Source organism: Anabrus simplex, chromosome 2 (assembly GCF_040414725.1).
Source record: "Anabrus simplex isolate iqAnaSimp1 chromosome 2, ASM4041472v1, whole genome shotgun sequence".
Taxonomy (NCBI): domain Eukaryota; kingdom Metazoa; phylum Arthropoda; class Insecta; order Orthoptera; family Tettigoniidae; genus Anabrus; species Anabrus simplex.
In genome coordinates, this window is record NC_090266.1 from 437581549 (window position 1) to 437605711 (window position 24163).

Sequence of the window (24163 nt, forward strand, 5' to 3'; positions counted from 1 at the left end):
CATTCGTTGTGCATATGAAATTTTTCCGTTGTTTTACTTTCTTGTCAAATTTTTTCTTTTACATGCCCTTGATGGTGGTTGGCGATGTTTTGTGTATTTTTTGTTGTTGTTCCCTTTGTGGAAATGTTAGTTCATTTTGATGTGTAATCTATTTATACCAGCATTGTGGTGTAAATTCACATGTGAAGTTTATCAACCTGATGGTTATATGTTAGTGGGAACGTAGTCCAGACAATAGCAGGAAATCGGGCTTCCGCAAGTAGGATAGGGGAGCGATCAAGCGGCGCTGTTGTCTATGAGTAGTGTGCATTTGACGGGCATTCAGTTGGGAGTATTGCCGTGTGGAGTTGGAGTGAAGAGTGTCGACTTCGCCGCTCTAAACCATGTTTTCAAAAGGTGATCAGCGTTCGTGGATTAAAATCGAGGTTGTCCGTGGCAAAAATACATCAGAATGTTATCGAGGATTACGCAAAAGCTGTGCAAGAAATGATATATAATGAAGCAAATTTGAAACGTTATCACCAACCACCAGGAGATTTGCAACCGCAGCTTAATGTATTAGAATGTCAGGAGGAAAGGAGACCAAGCGAAGCTGAAGGAGAAAAAGAAATCCAATCTACGACAGAGGAAGAAGAAACCCCATCTGCTACAGAGGAAGAAGAAGAAAACCAGTCGACTGAAGGAGAAGAAGAAGAAGTAAAGGAACAACGAATGGAGGTAGAGCAGAAAAATGAAGGAACGAATTGTTGCCCATTATGTCAACAGGAAGCGAAGGTACTCAGAGAAATATTACAACACTAGCAAGATACCCGTGCTTCGCTACGGTATTATACTGAAATTTATAATTGAATGCTTATTGTTTTAGATATATAATCCGCCGAAATTCGCGATCTGACTCGTTTTCTGCGAGAATCCACCCAAATTTCCGATCTGTCTCGTTTTCTATTAGATTACGGCACGTTTCCTCCCATTTTTCAAACTTCCTTTCCAGCAATCGATTTCGTACTTCCCGGGCTAGACTCAGGTATTCCTCCCGGTCAGCTGGGTCCGTAAATCTATGCCATCTTTTCCTATAATCATTTTTAATATGGATAAAATCCTTCAGGAGATCCGGCGTGGTGTCATATTGGGTGCCTTGGCGGCACTGAACCCGCGGCCGGACTGCATTCTTAGTCATTACCCGTCCAGGAGCCGTTTCCAGCGCGGTCCGCACATTTGACGACGGTGCGGAACATTATTATTATTATTATTATTATTATTACTATTATGTGTTGCTGGAGTGGCTGATGACAGGGAAAACCGGAGTATCCGGAGAAAAACCTGTCCCGCCTCCGTTTTGTCCAGCACGAATGTCACATGGAGTGACCGGGATTTGAACCACGGAACCCAGCTGTGAGAGGCCGGCGCGCTGCCGCCTGAGCAACGGAGGATCCTTATAAGTACATTAAGAACAATGAAATCAATTGGTCTCACCTCCTTCTACACCCCACCGCCGTTACGTTTATTTACCGCCACCCCCCCTCCCCCCAAAAAATTAAAGAAGGCTTGTTTCTTTATGTTTAAAGGAGATTCCAAACACCAATGTTCACGTCTATTACCTTCAGTTTTGAGAAATAAGTATCCCCATCAAAATTATTTACTTTTTTCACTTCATTTCACGCTACTCCACCCCCCCCCCCCTCAAGTGAATTTTCCCGCAAAAATACTTGTTTCTTTAATAGTAAAGGATCTTCTAAATACCAATTATCACGACTCTAACTTCTTCAGTTTTTGATTTATGTGTCCTCATGAAAGGAATTCAACTCCTTTACACTCCAGCACTCCAAGATGGTCCCCCCCCCAAAAAAACGCGTTTTTCTTTGTTTTTAAAGGAGATCCAAATACGAATTTTCACGTCTGTAACAACTTTAGTTTTTATTAGATGTATGTATTCTCATACAATTAAGTCAATTAATTTTTCAATTCTCTCCCCCCCCCTCCCTTCATTGGATTTTCCGAGAATACGTGTTTCTTTACTTTTAAAGCAGATTGCAAATATCAAATTTCACGTCTGTAACGTTTTCATTTTTGAGATATCAGTAGCCTAACTAAAAAAATTCAACACCATTTTCAGTCACTTTTACCTCCCCCCCCCCCCGCTCCACCCAAGTGGTATTTCCGGAAACTAAAAATACGCGTTTCTTTATGTTTAATAGAGATAAAAAAATACCATTTTTCACTTCTGTAACATGTTAAGTATTTTTAGATATACTGTAAAAATTCTCATTTTAAAATTTCACCCCTTTTGTGTTCCCCTTAAGTGGAGTTTCCAAAAACAAATCACCTATGTTTCTTTACGTTTACAGGAGATTCCAAACACCCACTTTTTACGTCTATAACATTTTACGTTTCCAAGATATTCTGTAGATATAGTCTTTCAAAAAATCACCCCAATTTGTCACTCCTGTTTAACCGCCATTAATTGGATTTTCCAAAAACTAAAAAATACGTGTTTCTTTGTTTTTAAAGGAGATCCCATATACAAATTTTCAGTTCTGTAATATATTTCGTTTCTGAGACATATGTATCCTCATTAAAGGCATTTAACCCATTTTTCACCCTTTTACACCCCTCCTATTGGGATTTACAGGAAACAAAAATATACGTGCTCCTTTATTTTTAGAGGAGATTCTAACTACCAATTTTTACATCTGTAAATTTTAAAGTTTTAAGATGTAGACACACTCATTTAAAAAAATTCACCCCCCAATATTTGGATTTTCCAAAAACGAAAAAATACGTGTTTCTTTACTTTTAAAGTAGATCCCAAATACCAATTTTCAGGTCTGTAATATCCTCAGGTTCTGAAATATAAGTAGCCTCATTAAAGGCATTCAACCCATTATTCACCCTTTTACACACTTCCTATTGTGATTTTCCGAAAACAAAAGAATACGCGTTTCTTTATTTTTAAAGGAGATTCTAAATACCAATTTTTACATCTATAAACTGTAAAAGTTTTGAGATACAGATACACATTTTAAAAAATCACCCCCTTTTAACCCCCCCCCACCATTAATTGGATTTTCCAAAAACAAAAAATACGCGTTTCTTTATTTTTAAAGTAGATCCCAAACACCAATTTTCAGGCCTGTAATATCTTCAGGTTCTGAAATATAAGTAGACTCATGAAAGGCATTGGACCCCTTTTTCAAACTTTTCCACCCTTCCTATTAGGATTTTCCGAAAATAAAATATACGATATACGTGTTTCTTTATTTTTAAAGGAGATTCTAAATACCAATTTTCACATCTATAACCTTTAATAGTTTTGAGATATCGATACACTCATTTTAAAATATTACCCCCTTTTCACCCCCCTTAATTGGATTTTCCAGAAACAAAAAAATACGTGTTTCTTTATTTTTAAAGGAGATCTCAAACACCAATTTTCAGGTCTGTAATATCTTCAGTTTCTGAGAATTAAGTAGCCTCATTAAAGGTATTCAACCCCTTTTTCACCCCTTTACATTCCTCCTATTGCGATTTTCTGAAAACAAAAAAATACGTGTTTCTTTATTTTTAATGAAGATTCTAAATACCGATTTTTACATCTGCAAACTGTAAAAGTTTGGAGATATAGATTCACTCATTTTAAAAATTCACCCCCTTTTAACCCTCCCATTAATTGGATTTCCCAAGAACAAAAAAATACGTGTTTCTTTATTTTTAAAAGAGATCAAAAGTACCAATTTTCAGGTCTGTAATACCTTCAGTTTCTGAGATATAAGTACCGGTATCCTGATTAAAGGCATTCAACCCATTTTTCCCCATTTTCACCCTTTTTCACCCCTCCTATTGGGATTTTCTGAAAACAAAAAAATACGTGTTTCCTTGTTTTTAAAGAAGATTCTAAATACCAATTTTTACATGTGTAAACTTTTAAAGTTTTGAGATATAGATACACTCAGTTTAAAATTTCACCCCCCTTTTCACCCCCTTAGCGAAGGAATATCCAAAAATCCTCTCTTAGCGAGCACCTACACCTTAATATGAATATATCCCCAAAATTTCATTTCTTTATGTCCAGTAGTTTTGGCTCGGCGATGATGAATCAGTCAGTCAGTCAGTCAGTCAGTCAGGACAAGTTATTTTATATATATAGATATGGCAAATGATATACAAGAGGGGAACCAAAGAGCGGTTGCACGATGGGTCAAGGCGTTTCGTGCGGGTCGGTATGAGACTGCGGATTTGCACCACACAGATCAGATTGATATCGTGAGTGGCCTCGTTTCCGTAGACCATCGATGGACTGCCCGGAAATTATCCATAGAGGGATCTGTATTCCGCGCAGTAGGGGGCTCCCTCGCTGCCATCAGCAGCGAACCCCTTGCCAACGGACCCCAACGGCCTCCCGACATTTGGCAAAAGGTAATAGACATAGCGAGTGACTACATTGAAGGAATGTAATGCAATTGTACTTGCTAGTTCGATAGCTGCAGTCGCTCAATTGCGGCCAGTATCCGGTATTCGGGAGATAGTGGGTTCGAACCCCACTGTCGGCAGCCCTCAATATGGTTTTCCGTGGTTTCTCGTTTTCACAGCAGGCAAATGCTGAGGCTGTACCTAATTAAGGCCACGGCCGCTTCCTTCCCACTCCTAGCTCGTTCCTGTCCCATCGTCGCCATAAGACCTGTCTGTGTCGGTGCGACGTAAAGCAACTTGCAAAACCTTATTACAGCCTTCCTATTATGTGTAGGATATCAGCTATTCTATAGAACAGTATTCACTTGCCATTAAGTGAACAATAACCACCCCCTCCCTTTATTACCGTTGTGAAACTTAAGATAAGTAGTTAAACTTATTTTGGGTGGAATCTTCTTTGAATTCTATGAGGCTTTCATGCTAGTCGATCGAAGCATTCAGGTGTTCTCAGTTTAAACCCCTATACAAACTTGGATGCTATTTCAAATATTACTGTAAGTTCAAGTCTGCAACAATGTTGAACAGCATGAAAGTGTGTTTTAAGCTCCGCCATTTATGAGTAATTCATCTTCATTGGGGGATTATTTCTAGTGAGTGTTAGGTACCTCCACATTGAAAATGTGCAGACCAGACGGTGTCACTTGCAGTACAAACTATCGTTTTGTAAATATGTTATAATTTGAGCGCTAAACTGTACAGACATATCCAGAATTAAGGTTGCTTGAGACAACCAGGTGTTCTATTTTTTTCATAAAATCCAATACACAAAATGCTGCTCTGTGTTTCTACTATGTGAAATTTACCTAGTATATTTCATTTTATTTTGTTATTTTTAATTGAATTTAATAAATGTCATTATTTAAATTTAGCTTTTCTTAAAATCTTAAACAAATCTCATCGATCCTCACCCATTGCACACCGTATTATATGATGATGGTGATGAAGGTGATGAACTGTAGAAGCAACCTGAGATACGAGAAGTATTAATTTCTACGAACCTGAGCAGCCGGAGGATGAGAAAGAAGAAGAAGAAGAAGATCACTAAGAGTACAAATAGAAGTGTCCAGATACTAAAAAATTACCGAGCAAGTGGCCACACGGCTTGGGTCATGTAGCTATCAGTTTGCATTCGGAAGATAGTGGATTCGAACCCCACTGTCGGCAGCCCTGAAGATGGTTTTCCGTGGTTTCCCATGTTCACACCTGTCAAATGCTGGGGCTGCACCTTAATTATTAAGGCCACGGTCGCTTCCTTCCCACTCCTAGCCCTTTCCTATAACATCGTCGCCATAAGACCTATCCGTGTCGGTGCGACGTAAAGCAAATTCTAAAAAGAAAAAAAAGATACTAAAAATGTAAGGTCGATGTTCTCAATATAGTTTCTTCCCAACAAGATACAGCAACACCATTGAGAACCATACGATTCTTGGTTTGCCCTGCGCAATTGTCACACCACAGAGTCAAACTCCTCTTCGTAGTGATTTCAGAAATGAGTTTGCCACATCTGGCGAGGCATATGACTCTGATGTTCACTCAGTCTATTTTAAAATGAGTACAAGGTTGGGCAGGAATAAAGCTAACCAGTCTATCCCACTCAGGGCCGAGGTTAATAAATAATAATATTATTTGCTTTACGTCCCACTAACTGTTTTATCGGTTTTCGGAGACGCCGCGGTGCCGGAATTTTGTCCCGCAGGAGTTCTTTTACGTGCCAGTAAATCTACCGATACTAGGCTGACGTATTTGGGCACCTTCAATTACGACCGGACTGAGCCAGGATCGAACCTGCCAAGTTGGGGTCAGAAAGCCAGCTCCTCAACCGTCAGAGACACTCAGCCCATGCCGAGGTTACGGACAGTTGAAGCCTTTACCTACCATTCCTCCAAGGACCTTGATGGCCTTGGCTTTGTTCACATTTTCCCATCCACTTCAGTCTCCCTCACAATGCACATGGTATTGACTGCGCTCGAGAATGCTGAAATTGCGCTAGTTTACGAGTATTCCAACTTGTGGCATGCACATACAGCTAGTGAGACAGCCGTAAATCCTCTTGCCTATTAAATGCTTAATATGAATATAAAGAGCAGGTGTTGAGAATCACCACCCACAGCGTTAAAGGGTCGTGAAAGAGAATATGTGGTTATCGACAGGATGATTCAAGTCTGCTTTAACTTCAAAGACTAGCTTTGTTCCCTGCTGTCGTGGTTTTGTATTTCCAGTCGATTTTTGTTCTAGCCAGTTTAAAAAATTCGAAGCTCGTGAGAACACATGGGAACATTCCTTTATAAGGAAGCTGAAAGAAACTCCCCATTCTACCGTACATGGACAGCGGATCAGGATGATCCTCAACAGTCCGACTTAGATCCCAAGCGCTCGGTATTCCATGTGACAATCATAATGACCCATATTTTCATTTTTATTATTAACTAGCTGATGTACCCGTGCTTCGCTACGGGATTCCCAGAAAGACTGACTTGGTGGTTTTCCTAACTTAATCCAACATAGGTCATTACAAAAACGTCAGTAGGAATGTAGCGATTGAATGCAATGTTATCATATAAAATACTCGATCAAATGAAACACCGCACACTTTCTCACTTTCAACGAACAGTACTACGGTGTCGATCTAAGAGTCCGAAGTTCCAGAGCTGGAATAACCAGGTCGCAGACTGCCGTGAACACTCCTCTGTCATTATTCCTTTAAACATGCACACTACTCATTCCAATCAGTGCCTCCGAGTAGGGATTGAATAGCTCGAATACTATGATGAACCAGTGTGTTACGAACCAGATATATCAGAAAATGTATGAACCAGAGGAATGGCATGCTACTTCCCGCCAATATACAGGCAGGCTGTTTCAGTCGGTACGACCAGGCGAGTTGGCCGTGTGGTTAGGGGCGCGCAGCTGTGAGATTGATATATATAGATTTATCTATACGACCACTAATGACGTAAATAACTTATTTGAGAATTACATTCCAGGCCTTCCCCTAAACTACCATTTCACTCAGCGTGAATAAAATAATTTATAGCCTAGATTGTAGTGGTTCATCACCCGACATTACATGACGATTTTCATTAAATTCTCTTCAGCCGTTTCCTCTTGATGCGTGTACATACATACATACAGACGGACAGACAGAAATTACGGGAAAGTAAAAAAATGCATTTCCTTGTTACTGTAGACATGACAGATACAGAAACACCATTCATTTCAAATTCTGAGCAATGTACAGGCAAAACACTTATTTTATATATAGATTACATTTCAGGCCTTCCCCGAAACTACCATTTTACTCAGTGTGAATTACATTATTGATAGCCTAGATTATAGTGACCTATTCCCCGACTTTGCATACCAATTTTCGAGAAGATACGACCACTAATACAATACATTTTTGACAATTAAATTTTAGGCCTTCCCCTAAACTACCATTTTTCTCCGCGTGTATATCCTATATTGTAGTGACTTATTTCCAATGTTTGTCTACTGATTTTCATTAAGGCACGACCACTAATAACATAAATATTTGAGAATTAAATTTCAGGCCTTCCCCTGAACTATCATTTCACTCAGCGTGATCAAAATAATTTATAGCCTAGATTGTAGCGGTTAATCACCCGACTTTACATTCCGATTTTCATTAAATTCCCTTCAGCCGTTTTCTCGTGATGCGTGTACAGACAGACAGACAGACAGACAGACAGACAGACAGACAGACAGACAGAAATTACGGAAAAGTAAAAAATGCATTTTCTTGCTACTGTGAACATGACCGATACAGAAATACCATTATTTTCAAATTATAAGCAATGTACAGACAAAACTCTTATTTTATATACAGGGTGAAGCGAAATTCGCGCACCCAGGCGTCGCAGCGCGACTGCTCACATGCCAGCAATAAAAAAATGTCTCTCACAAAAGTTCGTCCTTCGAGTATATCCGGCAGAAAAAGGGCATTGAAGAGTGGCAATCTGGCAACACTGTAACCACATGTAGGGTAACTACCTCTGTCAGCACGTATCCTTTGCGCTGTACAGTTGGTGCAGTGGTTACAGTATTGGGTTAGCATCCAGGAGGTCGAGGTGTCGATCCTGGGTTGAAGCGTATTATTTTTATTTCATAAATGTAGTCCAGGTGGTATGGTATCTGGCAACTTAATCATCAACAGCCATTGCAGCGGGTCCTCTAGAAACCCTTTGCACTTACATACTACGATCCTACAAATGGACGAACAATCGCTTCCCTTGGTCAGCTTTGAAAGACGTCCTTTCCACGTCGTGGGCGTGAATTTATTCGCACAAATTCATATACTAAATGCGAAACCTGTTTTCTTTCTACCCTCCTCCAATGATCTCATAGATTAGTAGCAACTGTTATTCTTGCCTCGTTCAAGTCCATTGTATTTCGTAAGGGCTTACGTTACCAGTAGGCCTAGCAAGGTATTTGTTGTGTTCAGCGTTACAAAATGTTGTAAATGTAGGATACATGAGACCTAAGGTACGGTGTCTTACTGTATTACATTATGTAATGTCCGATGGAAATTAGTAAACAAAAAATTGCGCCTCTACCCAGGATCGAACCCTCTACCACCTGCATGCCAACCCAAAACCCTATCCAATGCACCCACTGCTCAGCGCGAATATATGTTGCTGACAGAGGTACTTACCGTACATGTGGTTACAGTGTTGCCAGATTGCCACTATTCAACGTCCTTTCTCTGCCTGATATACTCGCAGGACGAACTTTTGTGAAAGACATTTGTTATTGCTGGCATGTAGGGAGTCGCACTGCGACGCCCGAGTGCGCGAATTTCGCTTCACTCCGTATATAGATTACATTTCAGGCCTTCCCCTAAACTACCATTTCACTCAGTGTGAATAACATAATTGATAGCCTAGATTATAGCGACCTATTCCCCGACTTTGCATACTAATTTTCGTGTGAAGATACAACCACTAATACAATAAATATTTGACAATTAAATTTTAGGCCTTCCCCTAAACTACCATTATTCTCAGCGTGTATAGCCTATATTGTGGCGACTTTTTCCCATCTTTGTCTACCGATTTTCATTAAGACACGACCACTAATAACATAAATATTTGAGAATTAAATTTCAGGCCTTCCCTAAACTACTATTTCGCTCAGCGCGATTAAAATAATTTATAGCCTAGATAGTAGCGGTTCAACACCCGACTGTACATTCCGATTTTCATTAAATTCTCTTCGGCCGTTTTCTCGTGATGCGTGTACATACAGACAGACAGACAGACAGACAGACAGACAGACAGACAGACAGACAGACAGACAGAAATTACGGAAAAGTACAAAATGCATTTTCTTGTTACTGTGAACATGAACGATACAGAAACACCATTCTTTTCAAATTCTGAGCAATGTACAGACAAACTCTTATTTTATATATAGATTACATTTCAGGCCTTCCCCTAAACTACCATTTCACTCAATGTGAATAACATTATTGATAGCCTGGATTATAGCGACCTATTCCCCGACTTCGCACACCAATTTTCGTGAAGATACGACCAATAATACAATAAATATTTGACAATTAAATTTTAGGCCTTCCCCTAAACTACCATTTTTCTCAGCGTGTATAGCCTATATTGTAGAGACTTATTTCACATGTTTGTCTACCGATTTTCATTCAGACACGACCACTAAGAACATCAATATTTGAGAATGAAATTTCAGGCTTCCCCTAAACTACCATTTCACTCAGCGTGATTAAAATAATTTATAGCCTAGATTGTAGCGGTTCATCACCCGACTTTATATTCCGATTTTCATTAAATTCTCTTCAGCCGTTTTCTCGTGATGCGTGTACATACATACAGACAGACAGACAGACAGACAGAAATTACGGAAATGTAAAAAATGCATTTTCTTGTTACTGTGAACATGACCGATACAAAAATAACATTCTTTCCAAATTCTGAGCAATGTACAGACAAAACTCTTGTTTTATATATATAGATAATAACAAATACATCCCAAAGGGAATCCCGGTGACAATGATCACAATTAACAGTAGTGTGATAATAAAGCAAAATTAAATCATAATTACCCAACAACAACAATTATAACAACAAGAGTACAACAAGCAATTTCATGGAAAGAAAATATTACAACATTACAATATTACAACATTCTAAATTCATCATCATCTTCATATACACATGCACACACAGTTTAATTATTTCCAGTGCTTAACACTACGGCTTACCGAGCTCGATAGCTGCAGTCGCTTAAGTGCGGCCAGTATCCAGTATTCGGGAGATAGTAGGTTCGAACCCCACTGTCGGCAGCCCTGGAGGTGGTTTTCCGTGGTTTCCCATTTTCACACCAGGCAAATGCTGGGGCTGTACCCCTTAATTAAGGCCACGGCCGCTTCCTTCCCACTCCTAGCCCTTTCCTGTCCCATCGTCGCCGTAAGACCTATCTGTGTCGGTGCGACGTAAAACAACTAGCAAAAAAGAACAACACTACGGCTTACAATAGTATAGGTTGAGCTTGCTACTAGCTTACTATTACAACACCGTCATATACAAATTCACACGAACTTAAAGTATTTCAAAAATGTTTACTATAACATACAACAACAACAACAATAACGAAAACAACTACAACAACAAGAGTACAACAAGCAATTCAATGGAAAACATTTACAAAATATACTACTAGTTTAACATTGTTAACCTAGCATCATCATATACAAATTCACACACAACTTAAGTATTCCCAGTGCTTAACACTACGTCTTACAATAGTATAGGTTGAGATTGCAACTCTTTTTGGGGGCCGATGACCTTCGATGTTAGGCCCCTTAAAACAACAAGCAAGCAAGCAATTTTTTTTCTATTTGCTTTACGTCGCACCGACACAGATAGGTCTTATGGCGACGATGGGACAGGAAAGGCCTAGGAGTGGTAAGGAAGCGACCGTGGCCTTAATTAAGGTACAGCCCCAACATTTGCCTGGTGTGAAAATGGGAAACCACGGAAAACCACCTTCAGGGCTGCCGACAGTGGGGTTCGAACCCACTATATCCTGGATGCAAGCTCACAGCTGCGCGACCATAACCGCATGGCCAACTCGCCCGGTGAGCTTACAACTAGTTTAATATTACAACACCGTCATATACAAATGTACACATACCGTAAGTCTTTCAAAATTTTACACTATAGCTTACAGTAGATTGAGCGGCCCAATTACTAACTATTATCTTAGCACTGTAAATACAGCAAGTACATATACAAATAATAATAATAATAATAATAATAATGGCGTGTGGCCTCCAGAGGTACCCGGTGTAGGTCATTCGAGTTGACATCTTATAGGCAACCTGCGCGTCTTATAATGACCGTTGAATGTATCGAGTGCCGAAATAATGGAACTAACGTTACTGTGGTTCGGATCGATGGATACCAAATTAATGATTTCGTTTGGTTGGTTAATATCCAGCATCAAATTTTAGCGTATGTAATTTATTTAGTATTTTTCAAGTTGCGTAAAACCATCAGCTTACTTGCTTGCATGTTTGTACAGCATTTGGTCAGCATGTTAGCATTGTCTTCTACGAAACAATCTTTCTCACGTACGCTTGGAAAATGCAGACTGAATTACAATGATACAAAATTCATCTTCGTATCCACGTATGTTAATAATAATTTCGTATGAATATTTCTAGCCGAGTGCAGCCTTTGTAAGGCAGATCCTCCAATGATGGTGGGCGGCATCTGTCATGTGTAGGTAACTGCGTGTTATTGTGGTGGAGGATAGTGTTATGTGTGGTGTGTGAGTTGCAGGGATGTTGGGGACAACACAAACCCCCAGCCCCCGGGCCATTGGAATTAACCAATGGAGGTTAAAATCCCCGACCCGGCCGGGAATCGAACCAGGGACCGTCTGAACCGAAGGCCAGTACGCTGACAATTCAGCCAACGAGTCGGACTCCAAGTATGTTGTGATAGTACATATATCACACCCCCGAATTATATGTAGGAGTTATAGATATTATTGTCAGTATTCGATTATTATTATTATTATTATTATTATTATTATTATTATTATTATTATCAGTATTTCATTTGTATATTTTGCCATTTATATTGGTAAGCTGGAAGATATCCACATATGTAGGTATGAGTAATTTGTTTTGCACGAGTGGGAAAACATTGCTTTAATAACTCAGGTAATTTGAATGAGTCATCTGGCTATCCCAGTGTGTGTTGTGATGTACTTGTGTCAGGAAATTCCATTAGTCATGTATATATCCCAGCCTGATGAGATGAGCTTGTTGTTGTACCAGGGAAATTTGATGATTCATGTAAAACTCCCGAGTGTTTGTTTATAACTTGGGAGAAAGAAGAGGTTTACTCATGATTGGCTAGCAAGCACCAATCCAGACGTATCATCTGAGAGGAGGCGGATGTTGATGTCTATAAAGGTTGATCATACGGCGGCAACCAGGGACATTGTAAGGGTGATTGTAAGGGTGATTGTAGAGGTGATTGTAAAGGAACGAGAAGGAAGATAACTACAACTACAACTACAACTGAGGCACTGTACGGGAAGGAAGTGGTGCTGATACACGGTACTGGAGTGACACGGCTGCAATGGACTGGACTTCAAACGTTCGTGGAGGGTAGTCTTGTTATGTTCGTGGAAAGTGGATGATTGTGGAGAGTGCTTGCGCATTAAGTATTGTAGCACTTTTGGCGGCCTAGCATTATATGTTGGTGAAAGCTATCTCAGACTTTCCATAAATTTATGTTGAGGATCGACAGACGTGTGTATATATCTTTACAACAAGTGTCCAAAAGTTAAGCATAAGTTACGAGTAAGCAGGGCAACTGGAAATTGTCCGCAAATCGCACGACATATGCACCTACCAACCTTAGGTGTTTGCTCTGTATAGGAAAGGAGTGTTCCCTGCTTTGACTAGCGGCGTACCCGCAAGGTAAACACAGCCACTGCCTGCGCCCCATATTCCCTCAGTCGTGTTTGCCCTGTTATAGTGTGCGGAGTGTAGCCTCATGTTAAACGTGACAACATAATGGCACAACGACGTCGTTTGGACCCCGTTTTGCAGGGTAGAATACTCGGTCGCCTGGAAGCAGGTCAGACACAGACCGAAGTCGCCGTATCCTTGAATGTGCCACAAAGTGTCATTTCCAAGCTTTGGAGACAATTTCTATAAATAGAAGATGTTAGTCGTAGGCCAGTACCAGGTCCACCAAGGGCAACCACCCCATAGCAGGACCGATATCCGGCCTTAACCGCCCGACGAAATCGGAGTGCACCTGCAAGACAATTGTCGGCGAAGCTTGCAGCCGCCTCAGGGGTTGCCGTTTTCCGGCAAAGTGTGTACCGGAGGCTCAGAACAGCAGGGCTGTTTGCCCGACGTCCAGCGGTGTGTGTCCAGCTCACTCCAGCACAGAGACAAGCCCGTTTACTGTGGAGCCGTCAACGTCGAAACTGGACCATGAATGGAGGCATGTGCTCTTCACAGATGAATCCCACTTCAGTTTGCAGAACGATTTCCGTCGTACATTAATCTGGAGGGAACCGAGTAGCCGATACAACCACAGGAACATCGTGGAACGGGGAACAGTATGGTGGTGGTTGCGTCAGTGTGTAGGGCGGCATCATGTTGAATTGCCTTACGGAACTGAACATCTTCATGGGTGGTCCGAGGAACACTGTTAACGCTCGGAGATACAGGGATGAGGTACTGAGACCACATGTTCGACTCTTCAGAGTTGCGGTTGATCCAGACTTGCTCTTAATGGACGATAATCTGGCAGAGGTAGTCGGTTTTTAGAAGGGCAGAAAATGTTCATTCGACACCCCATGTCGTACGATGTTGTTATGTAGAAGATATCTGGTGACACACGTGGTGTTTACCCTACAAAATTAATTAAAACTCATTTATCCGGTAAAGTAAAACCGAACGTCGAAATTGACACGCGTGCACCCTAGATGGCGTAAAATGAAACTACCTGCTCATGGTAGCCGAGTTCATACGAGTATATGGTTTATTATTATTATTATTATTATTATTATTATTATTATTATTATTATTATTATTATTATTATTATTATTATTATTATTATTATTATTACTTCAAAAATCATTTTTACACATTTTCACGGGGTACATTTAAGATTTATCAGAAGCTGTGACCCACATCTTTTACGAATACAATTGTTCCAACATTGAGCATTCAATAGAATAGCGCGGTGATACTTCGAAATCAGTAATGTATGATGCTATAACCCGATAACGTTTGACATCTATGGTGTAGAACACTACTGTTTTCCTAAATCTTAGAAAATGTCTCCTTTTATCTACAGTGCTTGTCAGCGATGATGACGATAACTTTCCCAGAATTTGCTGTTCAATTAGCATTATGGATAAATTGTACATTAGATGTGAAACGATTTCAAAGTAAGACAGGTTTCTGCTACGAGTGGTTGCACTCCATCATCTAAAGCTGATGTTGCGTTCTTAAGTAGCAGAGATGCAGAACATTAAATCTTCCATTAGAGAGAGACTTGTTTGTGTAAGTCGAAAATGACAACAGGTCGTGGGGCTCAAAGCCGGTTTCCTTGGCTATAACACGTCAATAATCTTATGCTAATGTATGAGTTGCCTACTACAATGACAAGTCCTACCCGTGTTTCTTAACATAAGTTTACCTCCCCCTCCACAACCTTAATTCATTACATTTAAAACTGCGGGATTATAAAGAAATTCGTTTATATGTAGCGCTTTTGCATAAATACAACAACGTTCGATCCACTAAAGCTTATATTCTAGTACTTAAAAGAAACATAAGCGGACAACCGTGAAAAGTGTCGTGCTATCTTCAAATAGAAGAAATCAATTAGCAGTCATAATCTGCTTTTAGAAGTTGCTGTTCCCCTCCGCAGATTTCGCAAGTAATTCTACGTTGCGACCGTATTCCGTCTGTGAGAACTCAAGAATTTAATGGACATGGTAACAATCTTTTATGTGCTAATAATAATAATAATAATAATAATAATAATAATAATAATAATAATAATAATAATAATAATAATAATAATGGCGTTGTGCGTGGTTCAGAGGGTTGAGGCGCTTGCCTTCTGACTCCAGCTTGGCAGGTTCGATCCTGGCTAAGTCCGGTGGTATATGGAGATGCTCAAATACGTCAGCCTAGAGCGGGTAGATTTACAGGAACGTAAAAGTACTCTTGCAGGACTAAATTCCGGCACCTTGGCGTCTCCAAATACCGCAAAATTAGTTAGTGGAACGTAAAAGCAACAACAACAATCCTATTCATAATAAGTGTTGTTGTTTGAGTCATCAGTCCATAGAGTGGTTTGATGCAGCTCTACATAACACCCCATTCTGTGCTAAACTTTTCATTTCTACGTAACTGCTACATCCTACATCTGCTTTTATCTGCTTGTCATTATCATACCTTGGTCCACCCCTACCGTTCTTACCGCCTACACTTCCATCGAAAACCTACTGCACAAGTCCTAGGTGTCTTAAGATGTGTCCTATCAGTCTAGCTCTTCATCTGGTCAAATTTAGCCAATCTCACTAATTCGATTCAGTATCCCTTCATTCGTGATTCGATATACATCTCACCTTCAGCATTCTTCTGTAACACCACATTTCAAAATCTTCTATCCTCTTTCTTTCTGAACTAATTATCGTCCATGTTTCACTTCCATACAATGTCACGCTCCTGACGAAAGTCTTCAAAAACCTTTTTCTTATTCCTATATCAATGTTCGAACTGAACAAATTTATTTTTTTAAGAAAGGCCCTCTTTGCTTCTGCTAGTCTACAAGTCATGTCTTCCTCACTTTAGCCACTGTTAGTTATTTTACTACCCAAGTAACAATATTCATCTAGCCGGGCTGATTGGTTCAGACGGTTAAGGCGCTGGCCTTCTGACCCCAACTTGGCAGGTTCGATCCTGGCTCAGTCCGGTGGTATTTGAAGGTGCTCAAATACGTCAGCCTCGTGTCGGTAGATTTACTGGCACGTAAAAGAACTCCTGCGGGACTAAATTCCGGCACCTCGGCGTCTCCGAAAACCGTAAAAGAGTAGTTAGTGGGACGTAAAGCAAATAACGTTACGTTAATATTCATCTACTTCCTTTAGGACTTCATTCCCTAATCTAATATATTCTGCATCACCTGACTTCGTTCGACTGCATTAGATTACATTTGTTTTGTACTTACTTATTTTCATTTTGTTCTCTTTGCCCAAGACTCTGTCCATACGATTCCGCATATTATCCACATCTTCTGTCGTCTCAAATCAAATAACAATATCATCAGCAAATCTCAGTGTTTGGATTTCCTATGTAATAATAATAATAATAATAATAATAATAATAATAATAATAATAATAATAATAATAATAATAATAATAATAATAATAGCAAAACAAGATCATCTCTTTACAGGTCTTAAGAGACCAATGGAGAAATGGAAGGAAAAGCCATCCACTATTTTTTAACCTCGACAGTAAGGGGGACAGATTGGTTAATTTTATGGCCAGCCGCCTTTGTTCCATCGTACTAAGCCGCTACTAATTTCTGTTACAGGCTAAGTGATCTCCACGGCCATGTTTCACCCCAGAAGTAGAAGTGTCCTTTCCGCATCTCTCCACTTCCCGATTGACTCTGCATATTGTGAATTGTTCATTTCTGCGATTATGGTTCTCAGAAGAGAGGAGAAGGAGTTTATCGTGAGTAGTAGGGCAGTGGGGATTCTGAGCCATAGCGTCAGCATATTTTCTGCTGCGTCAGCACCCGAGGTCATTGACCCCATAGTGATACTAGGCCGATTAATGACCAAGGTCATTGACCCCTAGTATAGTAGGTGTGCAATGTCGGTTTGCGGATTTTGCATAAGAGAGCGAGCCTAACCTCAAGTCGCCATCTTGAGGGGCCTAACCATACTTTAACGGCTAGTTTCCCTTCCCGACGCCCAAGAGAGCGAGCTAACCTCACATCCGCCTCTTGAGGGGCTTAGCCTTAGTTTTACGGCAGGATACCCTTCCCGACGAGAATTGCACCAGATGGCGGCTAAACACAGCTCCTTACGATATGGCCTTAGAACGCTTGCGCAATATGGCGGCTATAAAAACGGCCTAAGGGCGCTTTCGCAAGATGGCGGCTATACATAGGCTCTTATGAGACGGCCTATGGACGCTTGCGCAAGATGGCGGCTATACACAAGCTCTTGTGAAGAAAGCTAGCCGAGGTGCCTACTGCGAAAGATAGCGGCTATACACAGGCTCTTGCCAGACGGAATAGGGGCGCTATGCACAGGCTTCTATGGAGAAAGAAGATGGCCATGGGCGACTGCACAAGATGGCGACTATACATGGGCTTTTATGGAGAAAGATGCCGGCCAAGGGCGATTCCACAAGATGGCGGCTATACACAGGCTCTTACGGAGAAAGCTATCCCAGGGGCTACTGCGCAAGATGGCGGCTATACATAGGCTCCTGTGGCCTCTTTCTCCTCCGAAGAGACAGAGCCGCCCTCCTTTCCCTCCTCCTCCTCATCTGTATAACAAAAGGGCAAAAGGGCTCCTCATCCTGGCAAAAGGGACAGCTCCTCCTCATCCGTAGGGCAAAAGGGCAAAAGGGCTCCTCTTCCTGGTAAAAGGGCAAAGGGTTCCTCCTTATCCGTTTGGGAAAAGGGCATCTCATCATCTCATCCTAGCAAAAGGACAAAAGGAGGGCTCCTCTTCCGGGTAAAAGGGCGAAAGGGCTCTTTCTCCTGGCAAAAGAGCAAAATAGCTCTTCTTCCTGGCAAAAGGGCTCCTCCTCCTGGCAATAGGGCTCCTGGTGGCAAAAGGGCAAAAGAACTACTCCTTACAGTTACTTAGGTTAGCACAATCCCTCCTCCTACGGACAGATGCCCTCTTGAATTGAACGTCACATTACAAACAAATACACTTACGGATTGTAGCGTTGTCCTCGTCGCATACGTTTTTCGATTGATGAGGGAGCGATAGGAGGAGGAGGTGGTAAGGAAAAGGTAATACTTTTTCAGCATGCAAGAATATTGTAGGATAAGCAAATGCTATATCCGACATAACAATACAGGTTCAATCTAGTTGCAGAACGCAATAGCAAGAATACAGAATTGGCATGCTGTATTTCTTTATCCGACAAGACAAAACATGTTGACCATTAAACAGAAAAATTTTATTGCTACTGTGCTGTATGTTTCTATTCGTCAGGACACGTTACAATTAGCAGCATACACTAGAACTGATTGTAGAACAAGACAAAACATGTTGGCTATTAGTGTTCAGAACAGAAAAACTTATAAGGCAAAACATTATAAGATTAATCGCTCTGTTGATACAGTCGCCTTCCTGTGCAATCAACGCGCACACATAAACTTACAAATGTTGTATATCTCTATCCGATATACCTCTTCTTAATCATTGCAGATAAAATGACTTTAGTTACTACTTAGCAGAGGATACCTTTGTCTTAAGGAGATGGATTTTGCGGGATTTGAACATATGCAACAGAAAAAAAATCTGTTCAGTTACCGTAACGGAATAAAACTCATACTATTGTGCAGATAAAATGATTTTACTACTTAGCAGGGGATACCTTTGTCCTACATCATATTGTGTTAAGGACAAAAATTATGGATTCAACCCCTATTCTAACACTATAAAAATCATTGGATTAAAACTTTGTTTACAAGGGAGAGGAATAGAAGTGTACTTCCTATTAAATCAATAATCACTACTATTATGCAGATAAAATGAGCTGTAACAGGGATCGGAAATGTATATTGTTAACTTACCTTGATTTTAGGGACGAGTATTGACACTCTTTTCAAGTCGACAGGTGTTTTAAATTGATATAACCTCGAAGGATTTACTTCTACGAATCGAACCCTCAACCTCATAAACTACGACATAGTAGGATGGAATGCTGACACTTACAACAGGTGTTTTGTGTTTAGAACACTAACTGTCTGATTGTAACCTTTTATAAATATAGATTTAAACACTGGAGGTATTTCATGGTCTACTGTAATATTTAAAATATTTACAAGACTGGAAAAGGGCAAAAGGACTAAGGGACATTTCCTCCTCCTCCTCCTCCTCCTCCTCCTCCTCCTCCTCCTCCTCCTCCTCCTCCTCCTTACCGCATCCGCCTCCTAGGGATAAAGGACTAATGGGCTAGGGTGCCTCTCCTCTCTTTATCCGGGCTTGAGACCGGCTCTACATCTAGAGGCGGAGTTAAAACCCTAAGGAAGGGAGAATTTTGGAATCTGATCTATACCAATGTAGCTACTCGATCGACTATATACCACGGAAGGATGACATATGTGAGGGTAACCGCTGGGAATGTAGGAAGTTGTTTAGGCTGTAGTACTGTCGAGAGAAGCTATTACTCAATAATACCTACACTAAATAGTTCTTGCTCTATTTCAAAAATATCTGCTTTATACTCTGTGTAAAGAGCATCCTGATAGGCTCTTAGCAGTTGCAAACGTTTTACGAGTTCGTTGGGGTTTTTACACTATCTTACGTCTACATAGGTTTACAGAGGTTTCTTGTAAACTTTGAGCCTATATGCAGACAGTTGATGTGTAGAGACTTGGTTTTGATGTAACACTTGCTTCAGCGTTAGCGTTTCCAGGTACAAACATAACTTGTTTCGATAGCAATGAAGCGTTGAAATTTTTTCTACTTCATCTTGCATCTCTTCTTGAGATGTTTGCACGGCGACAGAACGTGTAGTAAGCTTAGAAAATGAAGTAAAATCCTAAAGCTCTAATGGCAATGAAATATTGAGATCTTCTTTTTCTTCTTGTTCTCCTTTTCCTTTATTATTACTCTTATTATCAGCATCGTTATCCTCATTATCATAATCATGATCTCGCCTCCCTTTATCTCGAAATGTGTGCTTAGTAACAGAACTTGTAGCAGGCCTGGACAACAAATGAGAATTAAAAATCTCTCGCAGAGGTGTACGTTATAAAAATAAATCTGTGTTTGCTTGACTATGGTTGAGATCTTTGTATTTTCTTCTCGATAAAGCTACATTACACGCGGCTTCGTGACGTTGAGCGTTGAATGCGTTCTTGAACTCTCTTCTACATTGTTTGCATTGAAAAATTGTCCTACATGATATCTCATGACGTCTCATGTGATAGCCTCGGGAAAATGTTTCCACACTCTTTGTAAATATAGCTAGAAGTAGGTTTTCCATGACGGACTTTACCTTATGCTAACAGATACTTCTTTAAAAGATACAACTGAAATCTTCTAGACACTTGTTACTCTCCACTTCTGTGATGTGAACAGCTTAACGATTAACAGAAAACTAACACAAATCGTATAACCAAGGTGGCAACAGTGAGGTTTAGCTTCGTCAGGATGGCAGCAGTGAGGTTAGCGATATTCTGTAGTTTAAAATTCCGCTCCCAAGTGGTTAAAGATGGCAGCTGTTATCTTGACAGGTGTCAAAAAAGCATGTGGATTTTAAATTCAGTGCCACAACGTTCATAAGGTGGCAGCAATGAGGTTTAGCGCCTTGAAGATGGCAGCAGTGAGGTTATCAATGCTCAATCGTGACGTCACGATCGCGTGGTATGCTGCGTCAGCACCCGAATTTCAAAATCCACGCCCACATGGTTAGAACTTGTCAAAAAGCATGTAGATTTTAAATTTAAATTAAGATGACAGCCGCTGTCTTAGCATGTCCTGTCTATCTGCAGGACAATTTTTCAATGAAAACATTGTAGAAGAGTGTTCAAGAACTCATACAACGCTCAACGTCACGAAGCCGCGTGTAATGAAGCTTCATCAGGAAAGAAATACAAAGAGCTCAACCGTAGTCAAGCAATCACGGATTTACTTTTAAAAAGTACACCTGTGCGAGAGATTTTTTAATTCTCCCTTGTTGTCTAGGCCTGCTACAAGTTCTGTTAATAAACACACATTTCGAGATAAAGAGAGGCAAGATCATGATTATGAAAATAAGGATAACGATGCTGATAATAAGAGTAATAATAAACAAAAAAGGGAAAAAGCAGAAAAAGAAGATATCAATGTATCACTGCCATTGGAGCTTTATGATTTTACTTTCTCTAAGCCTACTACACGTTCTGGCACCGTGAAAACATCCCAAGAAGAGATGCAAGATGAAGTAGAAAAAATTTCAACGCTTCATTGCTATCATGGTTCATGTTTGTGGGTTACTGTAGTCACGTCCTAGTTCGTGAACCATGGGCAACGGCTGAGTGGCCTAGTAAGTGGTCCTGAGAGTCGGGATACCAGTTGCTATGGAATGGGAGTGGGCATCTCGGACATATTCTGAGTCGTGGCCCTCCTTGTGCTCAGGCGGCTAGGACTACACAATTCACCGGTGGTCCATAACCCGTTAGAGGAGAGATCCTCACTTGGACTATGTGCAAGTAGGGCAGCATCCTGCTTCATGAATTTACCGAGCTCAGAACACTTTAAGCAAGCCTCGGACCTATGGGAGTAATGGAGTCCCACTCCCATTTGACAAGCGAGGGACTCCTTGGAAACAACTTGGCGAACGAAATGGAATTCGATGGGGAGCTATCAATATTAATGGGGCTTATAGAAGAAAGAAGGTAGAACTTGCTGAGTCAGCAAAGAGGATGCATCTGGATGTGCTAGGAGTAAGTGATATTCGGGTAAGGGGAGATAAGGAGGAAGAGATAGGAGATTATAAAGTGTACTTGACGGGTCTTAGAAAGGGAAGGGCAGAGTCTGGGGTAGGGCTCCTTATCAGGAATACCATTGCACGCAACATAGTTTCTGTTAGGCACGTACGTGAGCGAATGATGTGGGTAGATTTGTCAGTGGGAGGAATTAGGACAAGAATTGTGTCCGTGTATTCACCATGTGAGGGTGCAGATGAGGATGAAGTTGACAAGTTTTATGAAGCATTGTGTGACATCGTGGTCAGGGTGAACAGCAAGGATAGAATAGTGCTAATGGGCGATTTCAATGCGAGAGTTGGGAATATAACTGAAGGATACGAAAGGGTGATTGGTAAATGTGGGGAAGATATGGTAGCTAATGGGAATGGGAAGCGTTTGCTGGACTTCTGTGCTGGTATGGGTTTAGCTGTTACGAATACATTCTTCAAGCATAAGGCTATTCACCGCTACACATGGGAGGCTAGAGGTACCAGATCCATAATAGCCTATATCTTAACAGACTTTGAATTCAGGAAATCTTTTAGGAATGTACGAGTTTTTCGGGGAGTTTTCGATGATACAGACCATTATCTGATCTGTAGTGAACTAAGTATCTCTAGGCCTAGGGTAGAGAAAGTGAAATCTGTCTGCAAACGAATAAGGGTAGAAAATCTCCAGGACGAGGAAATTAGACAGAAGTACATGGATATGATTAGTGAGAAGTTTCGAACAGTAGACAGTAAGCAGGTTCAGGATATAGAAAGTGAATGGGTGGCATACAGGGATGCTGTAGTAGAAACAACAAGGGAATGCCTAGGAACAAGTGTGTGTAAAGATGGGAAAAGGCGAACATCTTGGTGGAATGAGGAAGTGAGAGCAGCCTGTAAACGTACAAAGAAGGCTTATCAGAAATGGCTCCAAACAAGGGCCGAGACAGACAGGGATTTGTACATAGATGAAGGAAACAGAGCGAAACAAATAGTTGTTGAATCCAAAAAGAAGTCATGGGAAGATTTTGGTAATAACCTGGAAAGGCTAGGTCAAGCAGCAGGGAAACCTTTCTGGACAGTAACAAAGAATCTTAGGAAGGGAGGGAGAAAGGAAATGAACATTGTTTTGAGTAATTCAGGTGAACTCATAACAGATCCCAGGGAATCACTGGAGAGGTGGGGGGAATATTTTGAACATCTTCTCAATGTAAAAGGAAATCATCATGGTGGTGTTGCAAACAGTCAAGCTCATGGGGAGGAGGAAAATGATGTTGGTGAAATTATGCTTGAGGAAGTGGAAAGGATAGTAAATAAACTCCATTGTCATAAGGCAGCAGGAATAGATGAAATTAGACCTGAAATGGTGAAGTATAGTGGGAAGGCAGGGATGAAATGGCTTCATAGAGTAGTCAAATTAGCGTGGAGTGTTGGTAAGGTACCTTCAGATTGGACAAAAGCAGTAATTGCACCTATCTATAAGCAAGGGAACAGGAAGGATTGCAACAACTATCGAGGTATCTCATTGATTAGTATACCAGGCAAAATATTCACAGGCATCTTGGAAGGGAGGGTGCGATCAGTCGTTGAGAGGAAGTTGGATGAAAACCAGTGTGGTTTCAGACCACAGAGAGGCTGTCAGGATCAGATTTTCAGTATGCGCCAGGTAATTGAAAAATGCTACGAGAGGAATAGGCAGTTGTGTTTATGTTTCGTAGATCTAGAGAAAGCATATGACAGGGTACCGAGGGAAAAGATGTTCGCTATACTGGGGGACTATGGAATTAAAGGTAGATTATTAAAATCAATCAAAGGCACTTATGTTGACAATTGGGCTTCAGTGAGAATTGATGGTAGAATGAGTTCTTGGTTCAGGGTACTTACAGGAGATAGACAAGGCTGTAATCTTTCACCTTTGCTGTTTGTAGTTTACATGGCTCATATGCTGA